Genomic DNA, 9,842 nt, shown 5'->3' with positions numbered 1-9,842 from the left:
AGGAAGACCATAACTAGGGAGGTTCTTCTAGCCACAAAATATCACATAGGAAAAACTCAAATTATCTCAGCCAGGGAAGAATGCTTTAGGCAGGAAAGCAACTAGCGTTTTATAAGTGTCTAGACATAAGTAGGTTAGAAATCAAGACATTAGTACATTAGGACATCTGCAAATACATAATAGAATCATCAGAAAGCAAGTTTGTACTGGTTTATGTACAGATAACTATCTAAAACTGGATCGTTAGCATCCATTGTACTTTCCTGGTTCCAGCTCCTGCTATATGTAAGGAGATTAATTTGGACTGACAGATTTTAGCAACATGTGTTTTGGTCCTATAGACTGCCACCGACCACAATTTATTTGTCTACTTTTACCTCAGTTACTTGACCTCTCAGTTGTTGACTTTCATGAAATCATGACTGACTCTAACCTTCCAAAGAACAATAAGCAATAGTGAGTGATATGACAAATCTAAGGTCTGGTGGTTAGTTAGCAAGACCAGACTTCTTTCCTCAGAGGCATGGGAGACTTCCTTTTTTTCTTTGTGGAGATCTTGAGTATCTGGAGACTGTGGAGTTTGATCTCCTAACCACTCACTGGTTGGGCTTGAAAGGAGATAACACCTGAGTTTTCCTGAGGCAAATAAAATACTTTGTCAGTCTAAACTCTACCAGCCTGTCTACCTCTTTAGGCCTCAGCTGACTTGTAAGGTTAGAGAATTGAACTGGTAGTTCTGTTAGTTGCCTTCTAGGTTGATGAGTGTAAACTTTGGTATTAACCTGCTTTTAGGTTTAGCAGTTTCACTGTTTGGTATTTTGTAGAGGAGGGCAATAGCGTAGAAAACTAAAGGTGTACTTTGTATTAATACAGATTCACAAAAAATCTTAACTGTTATATTTCCTTCAGGACTAGGGAAGTTGCCAGTCTCACACTGCAGAATTTTCAGTGCCATAGCTGGAAAGCAGAGAAGCTCTTGGTTTATTTTTGTTTTTGTTTTGTTTTTAACCTTTGAAAACTAACGGTAAAAATACATGATGATGTAACATTGAAAAATTTAGCTACCCTAAGACATATGGCAAGCATTGATTCAGTAAATATTTAGGGAGCCTCTACTATGTACCAGTCATAAAGTACTCTTGATAATACTAGAAAATGATTGTATGATTTTCATTCTTTGAGAGGCCGAGGTACCCTCCTACCTTGACGCTTCTGTTGTGAAAGAAGGAAAGGAGAAAGTTCCTTTATATCACCAAGTAAATCTTGAGAAGCTTACTGTGGAATATCAGGCAGCTCAGCAGTGGAACTTTGACTGTGGGTCATGTATATACAGGCCCCCTTGGTAGAATGGAACTAAACTCTTGCTTTTATTTTTAGATTTTGTTCAATATTAGTCATGAAAGAGCAGTAATGTCTCACTTACTTTGGGCCTAAGCAACAATAGCCTTTCCTTCTTATAAAAACATTCTCAGACATTGCCTGGTAAAGGAGTTTATTACAAGGTAGGAGGAGGACGACAGGAAGGCCCAATAGCAACGTCATGATTATTACCGCTTCTTGCCAGCATTGCACAGAACCCAGGGCCGTGGTGGCAGTGGCTTTAGTCTGGGTGGGTGGAGATATTAGAAGGAAAACTGGGAGATTCAAGCTGCAAACTCAGACTTGAAATATTAGTCTTAATCTGTGGGAAATAATCATAGGACAAATTCTTCAAGAGCAACTTCAGTTTTCCCTAGTACAAACGCTAGAGGGATTCTACAAAGTTAAAAAAAGTGACCAAAATACTTGTAGAAAAGTAAATGACTGGGCAAGAAATATCTGCTCTGCTTTCAGATCCCTGTGACCACATGAGTTTTATATTTGATGTTTTATTGTGGCAAAATACATTTTCGTTTATTCTAGTTGTTCAAAAATTCAAACTCGGAAGTTATTTTATGTCTTCATATTTCCTAAGCAGTTGTAGTTAAACAGCCTGTAGATTTGGGCTGCAGGCTGTAGCCCATATCTGGACAGGATAGAGGACCATTCATTTCAGCTTAATCCACCATCTCCGAAAAGCTCCAATGATCATGGCAATTTACAGCTCAGACCTGATGGCCTGAGCATCCTGGGACCTAGCTGTTAAACCTCAAGTTCATGTTCTTGTCTGCTTAAACCAAAATAATCACCTCTGTATAATTTCCTGCCCACCAGCAAACCATCTACAGAAAGGAATTAATCTGAGTCATTGCCAACCACAACTGACTTCATTCAGTAACCTCTAGTAACCGTCCCTTCTTTATATCCATCTGTACATCCTCATCTTTCACCTCATCTTTTTTTGTGACTATGAAATAGAGAGTTATTTACCTTGAAACAAGGTTATTTTCTCATTTTTAAGTCTTCCTTATTTTGTAGATATCTGTTAGCTCTCCCTGATGTCTCTACTCAGCTATGAAGAAAAGTTATACCTATGCTAAAATCAGACTTGTGCTGAGTAATAAATGTCCAAGGCAGTTTCCCTGAATCAGTCAGTCCATCCCTCAGCTATAATTCTATTCCTCCATCCAGCCCAGCTATGTCCCTTATCATTCTTCACACCATCAGCTCTGTTCCCTGACAGTTATCCTAACATCGAAAGCAGGAAAGGAGCTCAAGTGGTTTTCCTTACAGCCAGCCCTTCATAATGTTTTTGTTGGGCGTGAGGTTGTATAACATCATCTCTGAAACACCTCACTTTCCTTCTGAGCTTCCTCTTTCCATTTCTCCCCTGAACGGTGGTGGAGGCTGAAGCATTCTCTTTTTCCCGTCTGCTGCACACACTTCAAATGTGTGTTGCGTTGAGCATTCAGATTGAGTTGCTATTGCCTTTGTGATTCTTGGCTCAAGTCCCTCTAGAAATCATATTACTACTCTGAGTTCATGGAGGGCTGGAATAGCTACTAAGAACGGAATACATTATAATAACATTCAGGAGACAAAGCCAGAAAATTCCTGCCAGAGGCCACCTTGGTATCTTATATTTGTCCCATGTTCCATCTTTTGAAAACTTTAAACAAAGTGGGATGCTACAGTGTATAGTTTATGTGCACTGCTATAAGGTCTGCACCATCAGTCTTGATTGGAGATGCTTCAGATTTTATCTTAAAAAGCTCTTTGGAAAGTTATCGATGTTTTCCTCCAGGATTAGCGTCTGTTCTTTAGTTTATTCACCTGTCATTTTTTGTTTGTTTGTTTGTTTGTTCATTTGTTTTATTTTAGGCAAGGCAGTCCTTGGTTGACCTCACAAATTGCAAGGACCTTGTCAGCTTACAATCCCTTATTTTTTATTTTTTGCGCCTACAGCTCCTGGTCTTCCTAGGTGGTCTCCCCATCCAAGTACTAACCAGGCCCGACCCTGCTTAGCTTCCAAGATCAGACGAGCTCGGGCTTGTTCATGGTGGCATGGCCGTAGATCATTTTTTGATCGTTTGCAATGTGCAGGGTATTTTGCTAGACAGCATTCATCAAGAAGTTTGCAGAAGAGTTGGAGAATTAAACATATAGCCAGCTCCTGACACACAAGACAAAATTAACACTTTAGTAGTATTCACCTCTGAATAGAGAAAGTTTCACAGAGAAGAGGGGCAATTGAGCTCAACCATGAAGGACGAATAAGATAGGGAAGAGAGGTGTGTAGGAGGTAAGGCTGTCCACATTCTAGGATGAGAAAGCCACATTCAAATAAAAGCAAGACAGGAATAGCAGGGATATGCCAGGAGATGAAGTTGGAAAAGGAAGAAAGGGCTACCAGATTGTGGCTGCCATGCCAAAGAGATTGGACTCCGTTCTGTAGGTAGGAAATCCTTTAAGATATTGGAAGAAGAGGAGGGAACCTAATCCACCTGTTTTGGAAAGGTTACTCTTATAAACCAGTGATTACGAAGCCATCACAATAAGCAAAAGATATTAGGATATGAGAGCTTGTATTTAGGGTTGTGGCCAGAAGATAATCAGCAATGAAGAACGTAAACCAAAAGAAGCAGCCTGAAAAGGGCAGTAACAGGAATCTCGCAGAAGAATTATGTGTTTTAGAAGAATATTTAATCCTGTGAAAAACTATTCGTAGTAATTATTAAGTGAAAAGAACAGTTTTTTAAATAGTATGAGCAATACGATTTGATGTAGAAGTGGAATATTCACAAAGAAATGTTTATCGGGCATTTGAAAAACGTGACTCTGAAATTCAGGAGAGAAGAGAGGAGGAAACTGGAGTTATAATTGTATTGACGTAGCTTGATAAATTCAGGTCATATAAGGGTTATTACACAAGAGGAAGAACAGAGGAAAGTGTCCTTAGAGTTCAGGAAACCCCTACATATGTGAAAGGAAGTGGAAAGAAGACCAGCAGCAGGTCAGATAGGAAATATATGGACAGGCCAAGGAGAGCCAGACAGTCAAGAAGGGAGAGAGATTTTAGAAGGAGGTGTTATCAGGGGCAAATATCACAGAAGGGGCTCCAGTAGGATGAAGACTGAATAAAGACCATTGAATTATGGTGTTAGGTAATCCTTGAGGTTTGGGTTTGGAGTGATGTTTCTTTGTTGCTTTTTGTTGTTGTTTTGGTTTTGAAGTGTAACATGCATACAAAACAGTACACAAATATGTATGCAACTCAGTGAATTTTTACACACTCATAATGAATACTGGGAACAGGAAGTAGAAACATTCCCAGTACCTCAGAAGCCTCTTGTCATTCATTTTTTCTAGTCACTCCTCCACCCTACTAGGGTAACCTGACTTCTAACACCAGATTAGTTTTGCCTATTTTTAAACTTTATATACCTGGAGTCATACAGTGCGAATCCTTTTGTGTCTAACTTCTTTCATCAACATCGTGTTTATGAAACTCATCTATTAGGTTACATATAAATACGGTTCATTCGTTCTCACTGCTGTATGATATTCCATCGCATGAGTATACCTCAGTTTATCATTTAGTTGTTGATGGGCATTTGGGTTATTTCCAGATTTAGGCTATTTTTCTGGATTCTCTTTTTGTTTCATTGGTCTATATGTCTGTTTTTGTGCCAGTTGTAAGCCGTGTTAACAACTATAGCTGTATAGTAATACTCTTCTTCATGACAGTTCTTCATGTTCTTATAGCTTTGTTCTTCAAGATTGCTTTGCTATCCTTGGCTCTTTGCACGTCCACTTCCACTTTGAATCACCTTGTCAATTTACACACACACACACACACACACACACACACACACACGCACACACAGCCCTGCCAGAGTTTTGATTTGGATTGCATTGAATCTATAGATTAGTTTGGGCAGAATTAACACTTTTACAATATTGAGTCTTCCAATTTATGATTATGTTGTATTCCTCCATTTACAATATCTTTTATTTCTCTAAATAGTGTTTTATACTTTTCGATGTAAAGGTCTTAGTTTAGTAATCTTTTGAGAGCAATTTTGGTGAAATGACAAAAACTAAAAATGTTAAGGAGGGAAATGAAAAACAGGTAGCAAATGCGGACTATTCTTTTGAGATGTTTGATGGTGAAAGAAAGCGAAAACTTGGTACTAACTTGTGAGAGATGCAGATTCAGAAGATCTTTTCAGGATGAGAGTGCTCTCTGAAGCCCCAGTGAAAGACTGTGGGGGTGGGAGAGGGGAGATGTCAGAAACACAGGTTCAGTCAAAGGGACAGGGACATGGAGAGGGGCTCAGGCTAGCCTGGAGAAGGAAGAACACAGACTGTCTTGAGGTTCTTTTGAGGCAGGAAGTTTCATGTCTGTATTACCTTAGTAACCGTTTCCTCAGAATCACTGGTTGCTTATACCGTGAATGGCCCTGAGCCATCTTAAGTGCTGTGTCCTTTGCCACTAATAGTACCAGACCCCACATGCAGGAAATTTGGAGCAGCCAGATTTGCTGCCCTCATGGTCAGCCTAATCTACATTATCAAATCCCTATTTCTTTCAGCTGAGCATTTTATTTTATATTTTATCTACTGGAGGTAGATAAACGTACACACCTATACATTTATTATTCCAATAGCCCCTCTCTCCAGAGTATCTTAATGAAATGAAGGTTTCATGAAAATAGGGCTTTTTCACTAAATCTTGAGGTGCCCAAGAGGCTTGAAGAAGATTTTCTAGTAGATATTTTGTATATGGAGGAAACTAAGGTGCTGAGATATGAGGTTTAATGCATAAGTTACACAGGGAGCTTGCAGGATTCAAAGAAACAAATTTGTTTTGCAGTTTAGTGGAAATTTTTATTTTGGAACTGTTTTTAAGTTTGTTATAGTTTGTTTTTAGATGCAAAGCTTCCATGCATACAGAGAAAATTGTTTATAGCCAGAGAAGGGATCGGGTAAACTTACGTGCTACATATAGTTATGGTATTTTTAAGAAAGTAAGCAAGAAGACAGTGTTTTTCGCTGTAATATTGCAGTGATTAAATTAGCCTGCCAGTATTAGAAAGCAGATACTAGGAAACGGAAGATCTTATTGGAGTACATACACTAAGTTTGGAATCGTATCTTTAACAAGGAAGGGAAAGAGGGAGAGAGAATGATTTATTGATTGCAGCTAGGATATAATAAGCATTTTCATTAAATCCCAAATATTACATGTTTGTACTTTGGGGAAAATTCAAATCTAAAGAGACGTTTCTTTGGGGAAGAGGTAAGAGATGGATGGATAGACAGGCATGGAGGGGTGAGCATGGGCCACGGGCAAGGAGTAGAGGGAACAAAAATATCTTGAGTGAGATTTGGTAAATTAAGTTTCCAAAGCTAGAATACACCTTTCCCAGCTTGTCCATAGTACCCCTGCATATCAAACCCGTACAAACACTTCCTCTTTTACATGTGATGTGCATGCTAAGAAAATATTTTAAAATAACGAGGTACTGATGCATTTCAAGATTTGTTTTCATACCTGTGCTATGTAACACATCTAAGTTTTTAGTTTGCTTACTTCACACTGCCTTTCTTTACTAAGTGGTCTAAGCATTTTAGCAACACATTCTTGTACTCTTTTGACTTCAGAATGACTAAAGCTTTGCATTTCAAAGTCAGAATAAAAACCCTCATTTTATAAGTATTCCAGTTTCACAAGAAAGTTTGATCTTTGAAATTTTTTTCAAGACAGGAAATTTTAGCATATAATGGATCAAGTGCCAATGAAATCTCTCTATGCTCAGCCATGCCCACATTTAATACCGCTTTCAGATAAAATGCAAACCATTCATAATCCCTGGAGAGCAGAGAAAGGCCTACCAGATGGAAAGCAACTGCAGCTAATGAACGAACACTTCCTTCTCTAAACTTTTTGATTCTTCTGATCCCCTTTATTTTTTTAAACACCTTTCCCAGACAAACCATTCATTAGACCTTGGAGAAAGCCTAGCCTTATAGTCTACCTCTGGTTTGTTTTCCCCCTAATCTTTTTCCATTACTTTTAGTTATACTTCCTCCTCCAATGCTAATCATTCTTCCCGCTTCTTGTTTACACCCTCCTGACATTTGTAGGTAATAATCACATTCCCTCCCCCTTAGTTTTCAGTTAGTTCAGGTCTACTATTTAGTTCTTCTAATCCTGCCTCATAAAATGATACTTTCAGCTTCTTAGTCATGCCTGCCACTTTTCTTTGAACTTATTCCAGTTTGTCTCCATTTTTCTGGTAATGAGGTGCCTGAAATGGAACACAGTGCCCTAGGTGTGGCTTCACTGCAACCTTGTAATGGAATGGGGCTGGAGGGTCCTCTGAGGGATAGTGCCCAAGCCTAGGCAGCTCAGGGGCCTTTTGTCACTCTAGAAAAGCTGGTATTGCTTCTGTCAAGACCCAGTAGTAATTCTTGTATTCTTGAACTTCAGTGAACAGCCAAGTGCATTTCCTCCTCCATGCCTTATTAGCTCATACTATTTTCCATTTAGAATGAACTTTTTTCTGTGTCCTAATATCAACTGCCACATTCTTCAGGAAACTTTCCCCTTCTCCTCCTCTTCACCCAAACTGAGGGCAGTAGCACTTTATACCTCTCTGTGGACATTACACAGTGTTTTGCATAGAGTACTCAATTTTTTACAGTTTTATTGAGATATAATTCACATGCTATACAATACACCCATTTAAAGTGTACAATTCAGTTGGTTTAATATGTTCTCAGAATTGTGTGACCATCACTACAATTTTCAAACTTTTTTTTTATTCCAAAAGGAAATCATACTTTTAGCATCCATTCCCAATTATCCCATCTCACCCCAGCCCTAGGCAACCACTAATCTACATTCTAACTCTGGATTTGCCTAGTCTGGACATTTCATAAAAGTAGAGTCTTACAATATGTGGTCTTCTGTGACTGGCTTCTTTCACCTACGATAATGTTTTCACAGTCCATGTTATAGCATGTATCAGAACTTCATTCCTTTTCATTGGCAAATCAGTTAGTACTCTTTGAGTGAATATTTTATACATTTCTATTTGTCCATTCTCAGTGTCTTAGAATATAGGAATTACACATAATTTACTAAAAAGCATAGCATTGAATATTTATATTATATATTTTTATTCAGATTTCTTATCGTAAAATCTATGTTGCTTGTGGTATCAAACAATGTAGAAGTATAAACAATAAAATCAGAAGTCCTTGCGTTTACTCAAACTAACCACTTTTAATAGTTTTGTGTTTTTCTTCCCATAATTTTTTTATATATAGTTCTAGACACAAAGATCTCTCTCACTTCTTGTTTGACACCAAGTTCATTAATAAGTTTTTTGTTCTTATAAATTGCCTTGGTAAACATACTTGTGCGTACATTCTCGAATTTCTTACAGATATTTCTATAGCATATATTCTTAAATGTGAAATTATTTGGTCAAAGGACATATACGATTAAATTTGATTGATAAAACCACATTGCTTACCAATCTGTATTCCCATCAGTAGTGGTATAAAGAGTACCCACTTCTTCAAATCCTTACCAACACTGATTTTTAACATTCTTTTGCCAATGTGATAAGGGAAAAAAAACCCTACCGTGTTTAATTTCTATTTCTTTAATTATTAACAGAGTTAAATATTTTCATGTGCTTATTAAGCCATTTGTATTTCTTCTGTAAGTTTTTCGTTCATACCTCTGCCCATGTTTCTATTAGGTTTATTAGGCTTATAGTACCACTTTTATAATAATTATTGATATTAATTTTTTGTCTTTTTGTTCTGTCTTATTTATTATAACTGTTTCCTAAGCCATCATTTGTATTTGAATTTAATTTATATCTCTTCTGTTTCCATACAAACATGTTAAATTTCTGAATAATCTAATTTGTTCTTTTTTTTTTCTTTCCTTTTATAGCTTTCTTTAAAAGCATTACCCCTCGTCTTAGTTCAGGCTGCTATAACAAAATACCATAAATTGTGTGGTTGATGAACAACAGAAATTTGTTTCTCACAATTCTATAGTCTGGAAATCCAAGATCATGGTGACAGCTGGTTCTGGTGATGGCCTTCTTCCAGTTGCGGACTGCCTACTCTTCCTTGTGTCCTCACATGGTGGAAAGAACTAACTAGCTCTCTGAACTCTTCTTATAAGGGCATTATTCTCAGTTCATGAAAGTTCCACCCTCAAGACCAATTACCTCCCAAAGGCCCCACCTCAAAATACCATCACACTGAGATTAGGATTTCAACACAGGAATTGGGGGCAGGAGGACACAAACATTCAGTCTGTAGCAAAAAAATAAAATTCAAAGCATTTACCTGTCCTTCAGCACAGATTATAAAAAAATATTCCTATGCTTCTAGTACTTTCATGGTATAATTTTTAAATAATTTTTATTGAGATATAATTGACATATAAC

The 9,842-nt window shown here is 37.6% G+C and overlaps 1 protein-coding gene and 1 pseudogene across 1 annotated transcript in view; one reads left to right on the top strand and one right to left on the bottom strand.

Annotated features, from left to right (window-relative positions):
- Positions 1 to 9,842, top strand: part of ERC1 (ELKS/RAB6-interacting/CAST family member 1) — a 513,889-nt gene that overhangs the window by 492,652 nt on the left and 11,395 nt on the right. The gene's annotated exons all lie outside the window — the stretch shown is intronic.
- On the bottom strand, positions 3,316 to 3,435 carry LOC111744592 (annotated as a pseudogene).

Source organism: Pteropus vampyrus, unplaced genomic scaffold, assembly GCF_000151845.1.
Source record: "Pteropus vampyrus isolate Shadow unplaced genomic scaffold, Pvam_2.0 Scaffold137, whole genome shotgun sequence".
Taxonomy (NCBI): Eukaryota; Metazoa; Chordata; class Mammalia; order Chiroptera; family Pteropodidae; genus Pteropus; species Pteropus vampyrus.
The sequence above is the reverse complement of the archived record's forward strand: the minus strand, read 5'-3'. Positions and strand labels throughout refer to the sequence as shown.